An 11,717-nucleotide genomic window follows, 5' to 3' on the forward strand; every position below is an offset into this window, starting at 1 on the left:
GTTGAGCAATCCTGAGCTCAATCCCCAGTACAAAAAATTAAGAGTAAATGCAGGAAATATATTGAATTTTTCAGAAGAAATGTTCTTTGCAGATCCCAAAGGCTATGTATAAACCCATTTCACAGGTCCAATTCAGACTCAGAATTAGACCCAAGCTTCCTAACCCCTTATTTCAGCATTATAAACCAGAAAATTATATTTTGGGGGCTGGGAATAAAGCTTTCATATCATTACACAGCTAGCCAAACTCAGAAACAAAAACAACATCACATAAACACACATATACACATATTTGCATACACAGGCATATGTGGTATTACTTAAAGGTAGAGCTAAATACATTTGCAAACACATATAGAACCACAGTCACACAGAGACTTAGTCACCTTTAGAATAATAATAATAATAATAATAAATCAGTATTTTTTGTGTGTTCATGGTACAACAATTCTAGGTGTTTTGCATAGATTAAATCACTTAATCCTCACAACCACTCTATGAAATAGATGCCTATTATTATCCCCATATTACAGTGGAGGAACTGCAGAACAGAGGTGTAAAGTAATTTGCCCAAGGCCATCTAGTTAACAATCGGTAGAGTTGGGATTTGATCCCAGGGAGTATGACTCCAGCACCTATGATCTTAATTGCCATGCCATACTACCTTCCATGAAAACATAGTTGGACACTCATGTATATGCACAGAAAACATGCATATGCCCAAATCCAAGCTATATCTAGGAAAAAATACACACCCTTTAAAATACACAATTACATGTGATTGAGATCACATTAGAAATAGACATACATACATAGAGATAATAATAATGATGATGATGATAGTTACCATTCATTGCAAGATCGCCACATACAAAATACCATGTTCAGTGGATTATAAAAATTATTTCACTAAATCTTCAACACAAGCACATGAAAGAGGGACTTTTTTCTTTCTGGCTCTGGGAACGGAACTTAGGACCTTATACATGAGAGTGAGCTACCTGCCCAGCCCAGAAATAGTGACTATTAAATAGAAATTAAATCCCCAACACAACACACACACCATAAGAAATTAAAAGCTATGCACTGATTTATATATGGATAGGAAAGTCCCAGAAATGTACCCCAGCTAGGCCCATTTATTTACCCTGATTAAAAAAAAAACAACAGACTTCCTTACAAACTCTCAGGTCTCTCCATACACAGCAATCATACAAGTGTTACTCCATAGTCTCCAAATTACATTTTTCAGAAAGTCCTTGATGAACGAGACACAGTAGCACACACCTGTAATCCCAGCAACTCAGGAAGCTGAGATATGAGGATTGCAAGTTCAAGGCCAGCCTCAGCAAATTCCCAAGGCCATAAACAACTTAGCAAGACCTTTTCTCAAAATAAAAAGTAAAAAGTGCCAAGAATGTAGCTCAGTGGTAAAGTGCCCCCCAGTTCAATTCCCAGTACCAAAAAAAAAAGAAGGAGGAGGAGGAGGAAGAGGAAAGCCCTTAATGTAAGGGAGGATCTGTTTGGGGGTTCTTCTTTCAAAAATCTGGCTCTTGCACTGATTGTTTTTCTAGCCTTGGGTATTATTTTACAACTTTGAAACTATTTTCTCATCTGTGAAGTTGGTATAATAATATCACCTTGGAGAAACAAATCAGAAAACTTACATGAAAGGCCTCTGGTGAAATCAGTTTGGAACGTGGAAGATAGTCACTACTAGTTTCTTTCTGTACCTTCTCAATCCTGGATACAGTCTGTTAATTTTTCCTTACGTCTCCCACAAACCATAATTTCTGTATTTCTACTTCAAGAGCTAACTTATTTTCCAACTATTCCAGAAGGTCATCTCCAGCTTCTCCATATCACTGCCCTTTGAAAAGCTACTTACTCTGTATAGCACTCAACTGAATTAAACCAGACTTTGTATCATTACATTTCTGAGCTGCCTGATAAATACCTTCATCTCCTAGATTGGCCTACAAACTCTTTGAGAGTGGATGTCATGTCATAGAGATCTCTGTGTATTTATTGCCAGATGTGGTGATGAAGGCCCAGTAAGTGGGCCATAACAACTATTGCTAATGTTGGCTCTAGTTGGCTCTAGTCCAAGTTCTGCCACTGGTTTAAAGAGTGAGTTTAGGCAAGTTTTTTCACCTTAATGAAGCTAAGTTTCCCATCTATAAAATAATACAATAGCCAGGTGCAGTGGTGCACACCTGTAATCCCAGCAGCTCAGCAGGTTGAGGCAGGAGGATTACGAGTTCAAAACCAGCTTCAGCAAAAGTGAGGACCTAAACAACTCAGTGAGACACTGTCTAAATAAAACACAAAATAGAGTTGGGGATGTGACTCAGTTGTCAAGTGCCCCTGAGGTCAATCCCTGGTACCAAAACTAATAATAATAATAATACTACAATAGCCAAGTGTGATGGTGTATGCCCATAATCGAAGCAACTCAGGAGATTGAGACAGGAAGATCATAAATCTGAGTCCAGACTCAGCAACTTAGAAATATCCTGACTCAAAATTTAAATAAATAAATAATGGAATATATAGCTAAATGACATAGTTCTTGTTTTTTGAGAGTCATCAAAATTTTACAATCTAAAAAAAATGCACAAATGAGGTCTGGGGATATAGCTCAGTTGGTAGAGTGCTTGCCTCAAATGCACAAGGCCCTGGGTTCAATCCCGAGTACCCCCCCACACACACACACACACACAAATGCACAAATATAGAAATATAAAAAATGTGGTCTAGTCAGGCACAGTGGCACATGCCTGTAATCCCAGTGGCTAGGAAAGCTGAGGCAGGAGTATTACAAGTCTGAGGCCAGCCTCATCAACTTTTGGGGCCCTGTATCAAAATTAGAAAAAAAAATGTTTAAAGGGCTGGCAATGTGGCTCAGTGATTAAGCACCCCTGGTATAACCTCTAGTAAAAAAATAATATAATATAGAATGAGTTCTCAGAGTTATTCCAGCTCTCACATGATGCCAATACTCATATTCACTAATAAAATACAGATATACTCACATGCATCTACATACAGGACCATATATGGTCACACAAATAGCCATTCCTTGGAACCTTCAACAGGAAGGAGTGTTCTTTGTTCATTACAAATCTGAATGCAACATGACCATATTCAAGCTTCCTTTTCAGAAAGGTATCAGCAAGACAGTTGTGCATTGAACTTACTATCTAGAGAGAAAACTGGCCCAGGTAAGAGTTCCACAATTGGAGAAGCACATGGTAAGCTTGGAAATATTCCCAGGAGAAACTAGTATACAGACCTGCAGCATACAATGAACAAGCATTCACAGGTGGTGACTAAGGGTCCAAAGGGCTTAGGCAATAGAACCTGGGAAAAATGCTACCTAGCATTCACCTAGCAGTTTCCACTTAACAATGTTCCTCATATTTGCCATCTTATTTAATTCTGAAAATCTTGTGAGATAAGGAGTCCACATTTGTATCCTGGACACAGGCTTGAAAAATCACACTACCTAGCACTGTGACCTAGTTATGCTTTATTACTCTAGCTATAGAAGTCTTCATCTTTAATACTATTAGCTGTTTCATAAGGTTGTGTGGATAAAATGAATTAATACCTCCAAGAGCACAAAACACAAATAAGTGCTTAAGTGCACAAGTGGCCAAAAATTTTTAGTGGCTGTTACTATTACAAATAAGAAAATAGCCAGGCACAGTGGTACATGCCTATAATTTCAGTTACTCAGGAGTCTGGGACAGGAGAATTCTATGTTTGAGGCCAGTTTGTGCTACTAGAGAGACCTAGTCTTAAAATAAAAGAATAAAATAAAATAAAAAGACAGGGATGTAGCCAGTGGTAAAGCATCCCTAGATTCACTCTCCAGTATGGGGTTGAGTGGGGGAAAGGGAGAGAGGGAAACAGAGGAAGAGAGAGACAGAGCAGATATAGAAATGGAACCTGTCATAGCTAAAAAAAAAAAAAAACTTTACCTTTTTGTTTGTTTTGTTTTGGTTTGGTTTGTGGTGCTAGGAATCAATCTCAAGGTCTGTGCATGCTAGGCAAGCATTCTAACAATGAACTATATACCCTAGCCCAGAGCTTTGCCATTTTATGAACAGTCACAAATATGTATATACTCTTAAATTTATGATATACAGTGAAACATTCTAACCATACAGACACATGAATATGGGTATAAAAATACACACAGTCAAGCCGAGCACTGTGGTTCATACCTGTAATTCCAGTGCCTCGTGAGGCTGAGGCAGGAGACCACAAGTTCCAGGCAAGCCTCAGCAACTTAGCAAGATCCTGTCTCAAAATTAAAAAAAAAAAAAAATTAATCCAGGTGCAGTGATGCACTCCTGTAATCCCAGAGGCTCCAGAGGCTGAGAAAGGAGGATCGCAAGTTCAAAGCCAGCCTCAGCCATTTAGCAAGGCCCCAAGCAATTTACTGAGACCCTGTCTTCAAAATAAAAAAAAGGCTGGAGATGTGGTTCAGTGATAAAGTGCCCCTGGGTTAAATTCCTGGTACCAAAAATAAAATAAAAGAGCTGGGGAAGTAGCTTGGTGGTAGAACACCCCTGGGTTCAATCCTCAGTATGGAAGAGGATTCAGACAAACTTAGGTTTAAGTACTGTTTTCAGCTATGTTTATATGTAGTAACTTTATACAGTAACCAGGACTTAGTAGGCACCTGATAAATATTAGTTTTTCTTCCTTCTAATTACTGACTTCCTTTCTTTCTCCCCAAGGCTGAATTTGTCATAGTTGCTGCTGGTGGTGGTGGTGGTGCTGCTGCTGTTGTTGTTGTTGTTTAATTTGGTTCAATCATACACTTTAAGAGCAGAAAAAAGAAAGAATACATAAACTCCTTGAGAAATACTTGGTTATTTCATAGTAAAGTGGAAAGAGTTCAGGCACCAGAAAATATATTGGTGCCAGTTCTGGATTCACTGTTTATTCATTATATGACCTTGAGCAAGTCATCTAACTTTCTGAGCTTAAGTTTCCCCATCTCTTAAATGGGGATAATATCTACCTTAGGCCCCTCATTAGAAGGTTATGAAGTTCAAATGAGATGAAAGATGCAAAATTCCTCGGGCTGGGGTTGTGGCTCAGCAGTAGAGCACTCACCTTGCATGTGCAAGGCCCTGGGTTCGATCCTCAGCACCACATAAAAATAAATACATAAGTAAATAAAGGTATTGTGCCCAACTACAAATAAAAAAATAAATATTAAAAAAAAAGAAATTTGTGTCCAAACTTTTCACTTGGGCAAGCATACTTTTCTTTTCTAAACCCCCAGAAAAGGAAAAGGGCAAGAGAAAAGGAAAAATGAAATAGGTAAGGTGAGCAAGAATCCTCGGAAAAAGTAAAAGGAAAAATTTTAAACTCAAAATGAAGGCAGAAAGAAGAGACATTCAAAGAAAGGAAAAGCTAAAGAGAATTTCTGGGCTTCTGGGAATAGGACATAAGTTTAAATAATGTGTACTGAGACCTTATTTCAACCTGGAGAGAAGGTCAACCACAATTAAGTCAAGCCTTTCCCAGCTTTTCCTTCCTGTCATCCATCCCCAGTGTCACCTGGGCTTGGTCATCATCATTCATCATGATTTGCATCACTGTTTTCCCTAGAATTTGCAAGTTGTTCCTTTAATGTGACAATTCTCTTTTCCTTCTCTCTCCATTTCCCTTTCTAAGGTGGGTACACTGGACTGAACAGGCTCATCTCAGACAAAAGACCACTCAACTAAATAAGAAGGCTGAGGTACCCTTGGGACCCTGTCTCCAATTTCTCAGAAGTCTTCCTAATAACACTCTCCATCAAGATTTATTTTGGGGGGCTGGGGTTGTGGTTCAGTGGTAGAGCACTTGCCTAGCATGTGTAAGGCCCTAGGATCTATCCTCAGCACCACATAAAAATAAATAAATAAAGGTATTGTGCCCATCTACAACTAAAAAAGTTAAATAAAGTTTCACCTTTTGGTTCTCTGCTTTCTTAACTCTTTGTTGCTCTTTCTTCACCCTGTGATTAAAAAAAATATACTGAATTTAAAGACCTTAATTCAAATACCATCTCTTGTCTATAAGAGCTATATGATCTTTCAATAAATTATTTTCATCTATCTGAGGCTCAGTTTTCTCATCCCAAAAATGGTAGTTTTGAGGCTCAAACAAAATAATGGATATTTGAGTCCCCAACAAAGGACTTGTTTGACATATAATAGACACTCAGGGATGAGAAACTGAATGCATTATAGATCCACACATTCAAATAAATCTTTAGAAACCATCTTTTTTGGTGATATATATAGAAAACTGAGTGATAAAGGGGTTTGTTCAAAGTCACACAGCCAGTTACTAGCAAAGCCAGAATTTGAACCCATGTTTACTAAAAGATCCCTGCTATTTAGACAGTAAGAGTGAAAAATTAATTTAGACTTTTAATTTAGTTCAACTATCAGTTATTGGCTTACTCTGTGACTAACTGGTCTTAAAATATGAAACCAAGCATGAATGCTTTCAAGGGTTTGCACCTCCCATTTACGCAGTCTTTAGGTTCTTCCCCTAAAAAAAAGTCTCCCCAACCTAGGAGACAGAAGATGAGCAAGCTGTTTCAACAGGAAAATGATCTCTTTTGTATGACTCCAGACTTGTCCCAGAAACAGTCAAACCAGTGTGATCCTGGCCATTTTGGAGAGACAAAAGGAGCCTATTGTGTCCTGTAACTTCCCTCTGCACCCAGCCAAACTTCCTCTAACTTCTTTCCAACTGACTTTCTCTTCCACCAGCCCAGGACTTCCCTAACCCCAGCTGAATAAGGATTTTTGCATAGGAAGACAGATGAGGTTGTTTGGAAAGAGGAAAGAAAGCTTACCTTTGCTAGAGAAAACCCTTCCATATTCATGTCAGCGGTCCATTGATGCTGAACTGCAGACCCCAGCCTGAGCCTGCCAGCCCTGTTCACTCAGTATCCTGGGTTACAGGGCCTTTCTCATAAATTAAGTCCGGGACTCCAGTTTGGCGGGGATTACTGGGGTGTGTGGAATGGGGGAGGGGACAGAGCTGGGTGCCCTCTTTTCCAGAAACTAAACTACAGGAATGTCCTGTTCCGGGGCCTGGTTTGGTACAAAACCCGGGATGGTTCTTTGACCATATCCGGGTGTTTTCCAAATCCTGGTTAGGATCTGAACAAGAGGAATTACAAGGAGGTGGGCTGCATTCTGTTATCGCAGCTTACTAGTTGGTTTTTACTGAGCCAGGAAGGGAATGCACAGTCAGAGGGGACAGCCAAGCCCGCAGGCAGATTCCAACAGTCCCATTTAAGAAGTAGGCTGTGCTGGGGATATAGTTCAATGATAGAGTGCTTACCTAGCATTCTGGAGGCCCTCGGTTCAAGCCCCAGCTAACACAAGAAGAGACAGAAAAAGACAAATGGGTCCTTTATAAGAATTACTAGATATGGGAAGAATCTCCATCAGCTTCAACTTCCTTTTGCTCAGAAGTACAATTAACAGCACTGTCTATTATCCATAGTCATGTCTGGTTAGTAATAGATACAAATAAAACTAGCAAGAAAACAAACAGCTGGTCCAATTTATGTGCATTGTCTCATTTAAGTCTCACAATTATCTTGTGAACTAGGTATTGTAAGTCTCCATGTTTTACAACTGAGGTAAATGAAGCTTGTAGAGGAAAGGTAACTTGTTCAAGGTCACACATTTAAGAAGTAAAAGGGGGAACTTGTACTGAATCTGACTAGACTCTTAGGTTTGGCACTACCATACTGTGCTACTAGGGAGAGAAGTAGCTCCATTGAGGTGGCTTACTTAATTATTGAGTGACCACCAGTCACCACTGGATTTGTTTAATAACATTTTCTGTCTGATGGAATCAGATGGAACTAGAAGATATCCCAGATTAATAGGTTTGCCAACAGCCTGAAAACTAAGACATCCCAATAAAATTAGAAATAATTTTAAAAAGAAAATAGGCCTTAAAACTTTAGGGTGAAACTGAAATCTGGATTTGTTTAAACTCCGAGGTCATCCCTCTTCCTGCTAGAAAGAAAAGTTAGTGAAAAATGACTGGCCTGAATAAAATGACCTAGGTCCCAGCTTGCTTTGGGATCTTGCTTTGGCAATACTGCTATGTGGTTTTGGCCCAGGACCTTCTCTTCTCAGAGCCTCTTTCTATTTATATAAAGAAGGCCTCGAATCAGATATGGAGACTCCCAGATCTGTAAAATTAAATATCCCAGATTCCATAAAGAAGGCACATTCTAAATATTAAGAGTAGAAGAGAAAGCAGTGTACAAAGATGCAAGGTATAAGGAAAGAATGGGTGGGGAATAATTCATGGAGATAAGCCAGAATACCCCATTCTTCGGAAAGAACAGCATTTACTCACCAGACACAGGTCTAGGAAGATGACAGGTATAATGGTAGTCCTACCACCTGGTATCCTTACTTTGTGATGAAGAGATCTTGGCTAGGAACAGATGCTGTTCTTCAGATAAGCCGACACATTTTCGTCTCCCAGATTTAAAGAGTCTGGAGCAGGGTCCAGGGAAAAAGGACTTTCAGAAAGAAGACTGAGCTGGTGGGGCAAAGTCTGGGTAATAAAACTCTAGAAGTTCTTAAGAGTGCTCAGACACTTAGGAGCTGCCCCATGGATTGCAGCCCAGGCCAAACAAAGTGAACACTCCAGTAAAGAAAAGGGAGGAGCCACTAGCCTCAGCCCTCAGAAAAGCTCAGTGGTCAGTTAAAGGAAGCTGAATCAGGCCACGGCAGCACCTGGGATTATCTCTGCCTGGCACAGATGTGGACCTTGAAGCTGAAGAGGGAAGGAGGGAACCAAACCCATTAACCTGGGATCCAAGTCCAGTCTCTAAGGCATTTATGACAGGAAGGGGAAGGGATAAGGCCTCTCCTCTGACTCATGAAAGACAACAAGAAACAGGTCATTATAGACGCTCTTGAGTCAACACAGTGAAGACTGCGGAAGGCCAGCTAGGCCAGATTTCCGGACTTGTATTATTTATTCACCAATTTCATTGAAAGGACACATGGTGCCCACCTCTTCTGAAAATCCCAGGCACATGTCTGTTGCCTGATCTCAGGAGTCACTTGAAAAGCATTTTTAAGTAGATGAGGGGTTGGCAAATTTTTCTTGTAGAAGGTAGTTTAGTAAATATTTTATTTGGAGAACATAAAGTTTCTATATGTCATAATTACTCAAATCTGCAGTGTAACCCATAAAGTATATATGTATAATAATAATAAATTCACTACAAAAAACAAGCATCAGGCAAGAATTGACAGCTCCTCATAGACTTCTTTTATAATATAGCCATTTGAAATATGACATCACTATCACTAAAATGGAATGAGGGGGCTGTGGTTGTGGCTCAGTGGCAGAGCGCTTGCCTAGCACATGTGAGGCCCTGGGTTCAATCCCCAGCACCACATAAAAGTAAATAAACAAAATAAAAGGATTTTGTCAATCTACAACTAAAAATATTTTTTAAAATAAATAAATAAAATGGAATGAGACATCTTGGATTGCAATCCAATTCTGGCATTTCCTGAATCTACAACCTTGGAAAAGTAGTTTATCTCTCTAAATTCAGTTTTAACTTCTGTAAAATGGGGATAAAAATAACTATTTCAGGGCTGGGGATGTGGCTCAAGTGGTAGCATGCTCGCCTAGCATGCGTGGGGCACTGGGTTCAATTCTCAGCACCACATAAAAGCAAAATAAAGATATTGTGTCCACCTAAAATTAAAAAATAAATACATAAAAAAATAACTATTTCATATGAATATTTTGAGGAAACAAATAAAATTATACATATACTATTACATATTAACACAGTGACTGGCACAATAAAGAAAAAAATTGGAGTTGTTTTAATATTGTGGGGGTTTGCTAGGGATTGAGCCTAGGGGCACTTAAACACTGAGCCACATTCTCAGCCTTTTTATTTTTTATTTGGAGATGGGGTCTTACTAAGTTGGTGAGGGCCTCACTAAGTTGCAGAGACTGGGTTTGAATTTGTGATCCTCCTCCTCAACCCCCAGAGCCACTGAGATTACAGGTGTGCACCACCGCACCCAGCTTAATTTTTGATGATAAATAAATAAATCTAAATTATCATTTCCTTATTAATGCCAGTTATTGTAATTTATGACTAAAAGGAAGAATGATTTAAGAATGTTGGCTTTGCATTCTACTTATGCTACTAAAGAGCCCACAGTAGCTGAACGTGATGGCACAGGCCTGCAATCCCCACAACTAGAGAGGCTGAGGCAAGAAGATGACAAATTCAAGGCCAGACTCAACAAACTAGCAAGCCTCTCAGTGACTTAGAAAGATCCTTTCTCAAAATATAAATTAAAAAGGACTAGAGATGTAGCTCAGTGGTAAATAGCCCCTGGGTTCAATCTCCACTACTAAAAAAATAAAAGTAAATAAACAAACAAAATAGATGAAAGTAGGGTTATTCTAGTAACCTGGGAGGGAGAGAGGAAATGGGTATGACCAAAGGGACCCAGGTAAGCAGCATACTTGGTAGGCCTGCACTCCCAGGCAATGTGGTTAAACTTGATGCACCAAAAATAAACCTCCAGGACACTGAAAGCACATTATGAGAAGCACAAGATCAGAAGATTCTTAACGGGGCTTCAAGTCTTAAGTCTGTCACTAATCAATGCCTTCATTTATTCATCTATTTAATCAACATTTTCAGGTTACTCCAGTATGGACCATCAGAAGGGCATGGCCCTAGGGTAATTCAAAGACAAGATGATCCCAGAAATTTCATAATTAGGGCAACACTGTCTGGTGAGAAAAGTATGGGGTTTGGAGTTAGAAAGACTAGGGTTGCCATATGTTCACACTCATTTATATAAACTAAGAAGTTGATCTCATAGAATAGAGAGCAATAATAGTCATTAGAGACTGCAAAAGGCAAGGGGGAGATGGAATAGAAAGAAGTTAGATAAACAGCATCAAACCACAGAGAAGAGGAATTAATTCTAATTTTCTATAACATAGTAATTGGTTACAACAATCTATGATACATCTCAATGTCATTTAAATATATTTTCTTTTGAGACAGATGAACTTGTGAACCTCTTGCCTCAGTTTCACAAGTAGCTGAAATTACAGTCATGGAACACCAAGCCTGGCCTTTTGTAATTTATTTCAAGATAACCAGGGGAAACTGGACAAAGGGGCACACTCCTGTAATCCCAGCGATTTGGGAGTCTGAGGCAGGAGAATCGCAAGTTCAAAGCTAGCCTAGCAAATTAGTAAGACCCTGAGCGACTTAGAGGTATCCTGTCTCAAATTTTTAAAAATGAAATTTAAAAAAAAGGCATGGGGAAGGGATGTATCTCAGTATTTTAGCACCCCCTGGGTTCAATTTCTGGGAAGAAGAAAAAGGAGAAGGAGAAGGAGAAGGATCAAAAAAGATAAGGGGGTGTGTTGTGGCTCAGTGGTAGAGTTCTTCACCAAGTATGAAGCACTGGATTCGATCCTCAGCACCACATAAAAAAATGAATATATTCTGTCCACCTAAAACTAAAAAGTAGATATAAGAAAATGATAACAGGGGAGTACAAAATTCCCAACATGTAAAAATGATTAATGTTGAAAGTGAGGAAATTGCTTATTACCATTATTTGGTAATTACTCATTGTATAAATGTATCA

General features: G+C 39.1%; 1 protein-coding gene and 1 non-coding gene across 6 annotated transcripts in view; one reads left to right on the forward strand and one right to left on the reverse strand.

Annotated features, from left to right (window-relative positions):
• Positions 1-8,756, reverse strand: part of Heph (hephaestin) — a 92,581-nt gene extending 83,825 nt beyond the window's left edge. For 4 of the 5 annotated variants that reach the window (XM_058578113.1, XM_058578124.1, XM_058578119.1 and 1 more), the window contains exons 1-3: positions 8,410-8,756; positions 5,980-6,025; positions 4,233-4,308 (exon numbers count right to left, since the gene is read on the reverse strand). The gene's annotated coding sequence lies outside the window, so the exon portion shown is untranslated. Of the gene's footprint in view, positions 1-4,232; positions 4,309-5,979; positions 6,026-6,877; positions 7,123-8,409 lie in introns of those variants that run through there. The other variant, XM_058578110.1, reaches the window with a different exon arrangement.
• Trnal-caa (transfer RNA leucine (anticodon CAA)) lies at positions 2,631-2,703 on the forward strand. Its single transcript has one exon. It is a non-coding gene; the product is annotated as a tRNA-Leu (tRNA).
• Positions 8,757-11,717: the final 2,961 nt, after the last annotated feature.

Source organism: Marmota monax, unplaced genomic scaffold (assembly GCF_021218885.2).
Source record: "Marmota monax isolate L192 unplaced genomic scaffold, Marmota_monax_Labrador192_F-V1.1 WCK01_AAM20220418_F8-fsc00134, whole genome shotgun sequence".
Taxonomy (NCBI): domain Eukaryota; kingdom Metazoa; phylum Chordata; class Mammalia; order Rodentia; family Sciuridae; genus Marmota; species Marmota monax.